This window comes from Aphis gossypii, chromosome 2 (assembly GCF_020184175.1).
Source record: "Aphis gossypii isolate Hap1 chromosome 2, ASM2018417v2, whole genome shotgun sequence".
Lineage (NCBI taxonomy): Eukaryota > Metazoa > Arthropoda > Insecta > Hemiptera > Aphididae > Aphis > Aphis gossypii.
In genome coordinates, this window is record NC_065531.1 from 79,830,852 (window position 1) to 79,837,076 (window position 6,225).

The 6,225-nt window shown below is 29.4% G+C and overlaps 1 long non-coding RNA gene across 1 annotated transcript; it reads left to right on the forward strand.

Annotated features, from left to right (window-relative positions):
• The first annotated feature begins 307 nt into the window (after positions 1-307).
• LOC126550305 (uncharacterized) lies at positions 308-2,266 on the forward strand. Its single transcript, XR_007604357.1, has 3 exons — positions 308-431; positions 1,607-1,889; positions 1,956-2,266. It is a non-coding gene; the product is annotated as an uncharacterized LOC126550305 (long non-coding RNA).
• The last annotated feature ends 3,959 nt before the right edge of the window (positions 2,267-6,225 follow it).

The window sequence follows — 6,225 nt, forward strand, 5'->3', positions numbered from 1 at the left end:
GTTATTACGCCCGCAACTGCAAAAATGTAGTTTCCCGTTAAAAATTAAAATATTCTATTAGTTCGAGTAAACGTATGTTTTATTCACACTCGCAGAATGCAAATATTTGTGGTACCTATATAATATTATGTTTAATGTTTAAACGCGTTTAGACGAAAAGTTATTTTAAAAATGGACGTCCATATACATTATATATGTAAATAATAAGGTTAAGTTGTCAATAATGTTACCCGAGTTTTTAGCACTATTCCATTTCGCGCAATAAATATTACAATAATGGTTGTATAAAACCATCATAGAAGAAAGTGTAAAATTGGACGGTTGTTCGTTGTTCGGTAGGTATATAGTCGTTTCAATGTAGCGTATAATATATTACAATATGTAACAATCCGTGTATAATACGCACATAAATTCAAATATATTTGCACAAGGTATGTATATAAGCGTAAATAGAGTGATTGTTTTAACAGTGTAGTTATCTGCTCTAAATTATATAGTTTGAACTTGAAGTACCTACCTACTATTGTAATTTGTCTACTATTATATCAATAATATTTAAACCAACATCGAAGTTTTTAAAAAAAATTATTTCTTAGGTTTTTGTATTTTTTTTTTTAACGAACGTTAATTTTATACGATTAATTTTTTGTTTATAAATTTCAATACCAATTTGAACTTTTTATTAATGAGAATTCTCGGTTTGGACGAGTGGAGTGGGGCATCAAAGGTTTTGAGTGGTATACGTCTTTATTTCCATTTAATCTCTTTCATCTAAACTTTAAATGATGTTTAATAATAACCCATGCGCAAGCACTAATGCACATTGAACACAATATGCTTTCAAGAAACTATGTATTTTCAATATTATATTTGGTATATTATATTTTGCGCTTCGACATATTCATAATTATATTACCATTCATATTATGAAATTAAAAGCTGAATTTATAATTAAAAAAAAATATATGTGTACATACATTTTTAAAAATAACCCTCTTTGCTTAATATAATTTCAATTCATGATTATATATTACTATTATATTATATGGCGAACACACAAGTAATAAACTGCATAATATACGTTCTTAAATCGGGTATTTATCGTTTCCTGTTTTTATTATTATTTTTATTTACGTTTTACGACATGTGCTACTTATCCTGCGAGGCACCGCGGGCTGCTCCTGTATTGTATAATTGATGATATTGCGAACAACCCATCAAAACCGAAAAAAACACCGCGTGCATCGGTAATCCACACGTAAACCATTTTTACCCGTTTATTTTTCTTTCCGTCTTACGTGCAGGATGATTTTTCTAACAGTTAACACTCGTCATCTCGGAAAGTACGAATTTTATCAAAAATATAGTTTTGTATAATTTCTTCAAATTATTATGTAATGACAAATATTTTCAAAACCATTCATATTTTTTTAGACACCTAATGAGTGTAGTTTATCTATACGAGTATATCGATTTATGTGAGCTATATATTAATTTATGGAGAGGATAAGTGGATTAGAAATAGTTGAGACATCGTTAATTCATTTTTATATTTACACGGTTTCAATAAATCATAATTAATTGAAATTGACATTTTTTATTACAGCACTATAGTAAATAATTCGATATCCCTTTGGCAACTAACCGTCATATCGTTTTGATCTGTCTTTCCCTACACTGCATTTAAAGAGGGTTACTTCGAACATCACCGCCGGGCTAGTATAAACAATAGTCTTAACGTCCCTCTTCCGAACAAGCGTCTAGAAAAGCTGCCAAAAGCCGAATCACATAATTAATTTTACAATTATATTTATATACAAAACGTAATAAAATAAGATCTGAGAGCTGAAACGCTTCCGGGGTATGACGACGATGTCCATTCGACGTTGGTATACAGTACAATATGAATTATTTAATAATCGTTATTATATATTTACACATGATTTCTATTTCAGCCTCGGGATTTACGTGAGTGCTGTGGATGCAGTGCGGTCATAGATGATATATCGCGTGTACGGAACTTCCGGATGTTTCTCGCCACTAGGCATCACGTCCGCCTACGGTAGTCGCTGCAGTTATGTAAATAAAAAATACTAGAAACTATATTTTATACACGAGAAAATGGGAACGAAAACGATCTATAGTGAGCAATTTACATTTATTCTTATGTGCAGCTGCAGCACACTATATTTATAAAGTTTATATAAACTTATAACACTCCCACCACGACGGCACAACTATATAATATACACTTAGAGATTTTTTCAAAGGCAGATTATACTCGTTGGTTCGAAAACTTTGAACTTTTATTTTTTTTAGGGTCTATTGTTGTTTATTCTATATTATTACCCTTATTGTTCCATCCTTATTTTGAAAATCATATTTATAACGCTATAAAAATATTGTGGTTCAGATTACGAACACAAAACGTTGTATACTGACGTTTTAAAACTCTAATATCGATATTACCGGTTTCGGAGAAAAATATATTATGTGATGCTGTGTTTATAAGGATTGACAAGTTGAAAATACAATATTGTTTTGTGATTGAATCAAAAAAATAAAATGTCGAATAGAGGTACTCGTATAGTATATTTAAATCCTCTTTTAGCTAACAATCGATGATACATATGAAATTCAGAGAAAAGTGGATTATAAGCTATTGACGGTAATAATGTAATATATCGTAACTTATAATTTATATATAATTTATTATATAGAGTACTATGCAGTTGTGATAATATTCAGACGAGGTTACCGCAGTATAAACGCAGTATAGGCACTCGACCGTGCAAGTATGTCTAAAATTTTACTTACTGTTATTGATAATATATTTAATAGTGTTGTTGTCGTCGTTCCGGTGGGTGTATCCGATGCACACGAGACTTACATAAGTTCGGCGCCCTGCAGCCGAGACACAGTCATCGTGATGCGTATCTCTCATCCGTATATGTACGTAGGTAGGTATATAAGACATAGTGATTATTATTATACAGTCGTCGTCGGGTTAGCTATCGCGCTTTCTCTACCCCGCGACGGGCAATTGACTTTCTATAATAACCGAGTGACGTAATAGATATAGGTGCTTGTTGTTTTTCGTATTATTATAACATCCTTTCTCATTTTATAACGCACATCGCTTTTTATAATATTATGTTTCATTATGTTTTTATAGAAAATCTCCGCGTGCACATACAAAATATTGCATTACTCTTTTGGATACGACAAACAACCGAATTCGGAAAATATGAGTCGTTTTATTTCACATCGCTTTAATAACTATAATGTGCACGGAATAGAAACTGAAAAATTGATAGGTATAGTTCAAGACGGGTTTTTTTTTCAGTTCTAAATCAAATGTTTTTTCTTTGGTCATTTCTCATGTAGTGAATACGTTACATAGCCAATAATAATTTACTCGATTTCAATCTACAAATTACTTGTGATAAAATACGAATGATAGGTTTAATAAATATATATTACTTTAATTTTATGATCGAAATAAGTTAGTATTATATACACATTATAATATTATGACGAGGTGAATACTATTCGACAACCTGTTGACTCTACGTGTAAGATTACCCCGTTATAGGTATTCTTTTCGAGTACACCTTAATAATATAATATATTCATATAGTTTTTCTGAAATTATTTTGCTAATTCTGCAAGAAGAAGCGGATAATGAATATTACGAATATTTATGTACCCTTATCGCGAGCTACTGTTTTCATCTTCCGAAATCATAAGTCTATTTCCACGCTTCCCGGTTTCAGGTATTCATAATTCACATACTTACGCGACTGCACGGCATGTATGATATTATTATTTACTTTCGTGCAGCTAAAATTATAATTTATTACTATTTTGTATATTCTCAGCGGACAGAATTTTTTACGATGTTATTTTTTTCAGTGATATGTGCACGATTCCGGTAGAAAGAAAGCTTAGAACTACTCTGTAGGGCATGTACGTAGTAGACGAGCCTGCAGTTATTTTTTAAGACTCTGGGTTTTCGTTTACATAAAAAAGTTCAGCATAACTTTATTTTTTAATTACCTAAGTTATCATAGTATTAAAAGTAGATAACTTTATTATTGTCACCGTGGGTCTTTATGTTTAAGCGCGATATTATAATATGATTAAAAGTAGATAACTTTATTATTGTCACCGTGGATGTTTATGTATAAGCGTAGACTATAACCACTTTAAGCTTTAACATATTTTGATAAAAATAAAAGTTATCGTTGATTGAGTTGCTTTTATACTAATTGAATCAATTATTTGAAAATTAAATTTGAAATATGAAATTCATACTTTTTAAGTGATTCTATTCAAGAAATTATTTTTCAGAATATATGTTCTTAAATTTGATATTGCACGAGTTTAAAATTTACCATTACCTATTTAAATATAATTTTACTAAACCTTTTTGTTTTTAAAGTAGAAACATTATTTGAAAATTCAATATTAGGTACATGCTTAAAGTTTGAAGCTAATAGGTGGTCGGTAAACAATTCAAGTACAATAGATTATAATTATATCAGATTATAAAATTGAATTTTTTGATTTAATCCAATTATTAATGTACGAAGAACCTGATTAATTTTGGGTTTTTGGGTATCACCCTCATTTTATTAGTAGCATTGTGTAAGTGTAACAAAACATTGTACAAATTATCTTTCACTGTAGTATTAACAGGTGTTCGGTCAAAACATTTAATGATGTCTATCTCGAATAATATGTATTAAACAGTTATAAACAATTAACTTTCAACCCTGGTTTTATTTTGAACAGTTCGGACCTTTAAGGTTATTAGTAGATAAAGTGACAAGGTAAACGATCAAACAGAAAATTTAAATATCTCGAACAAAAATGTTGTTACTCAGTTCACTGTAACTTTTACGCTGATTAATAAATCAATATAATTAATACAGTTATGTTTCTAACTAAATATGCTCTAGCAATGTTTTGCGCGTTGTTCTGCAAATGCTTAATTTATTTGAGATGGAATTTTTATTTCACGAAATAGAGTTGAATACGGCATGTTTAGATATTTATTTTTGATATTAAATTTGATCAAACATTTAAAACTTATTATTTTTTATGTGTTCACCTCCCTTTTCACAAGTTGGAAAGTTTTGTAGAATTCAATTATTTCAATTTAATTTAATTAGAATCTCCTTTCTTACTTTTCCAGTTCGAACACTGTTAGCATATCATTTTGTACATCAAAATGGTTAAAAATACCAAATACGGTAATTAATTTTGTTATTATTGTTAAACGATAAATAACAATTGATCTTTCGGTATGAAGTATACATATTCAAATATAAAATAACATTGCTACCAAGTATCGATATTTATATCATAATAACGGCTAGTCGTTTGTCACATCAACATATTGTTTATACATCAATGATCGATCGTATTAAAATTGTAGTTACAATAATTGGTTATACATACATATACTCTGGTACTATAATTTATAAGGAACGTTGACGATTGATTGGATGAGTATAGATGTTGGATTTCATAGTAATACACACTCCAAAAAGTGAAGTGTTTTGTGCGTTCTCCTCCGTTCTTATTTTTTTGTTTTTACTTTACATTTTCTCACACACGCGTGCATATATCTAATATATCGTTTTATCGATTATGAAATAAAAAAAAAAACTTTTGTGTAGTGGCGCCCGACTATACTTATATATTATTATGGTATTATATATTATACGTATATAAAATATGTTTTTTGAGTTTTTAACTTTGTTTCTGTATCGTTTCGGCCGAAAAAAATAACATAAAATGTACATTGAAATGTCGTTTTTACAAATTTACAATGTACTTAAGGGGATTCGATACCGACCGTTTCTGTTTTTGTTCAACACACATGGAACATAGAAATGTAGAAGCCTTTTTTTTTTATCAAACGTACCAATTGATCCGGTGAAGTGATAAGAAATCTGAAAAGAGATTTGAATTTGTTGTTACTTGTACTTGTGATCAACTTTTCAACAGTTTTTTTATGATAACTTCTTCAAAAATTGAAGAACGATAATTTTTGATTTCTACTTTTTTAGATTTAAGGTGATATAATCAAAAATTTAGGAAAGTCGATGACAAATATATTTAACGAAAAAGTCGAATTTGTTTTTATATTTCTTATCATTTCATTCGATCAGCCGGTAAGTTTGGCAAAGAATACGTTTAAGCTTCTATGTTTCG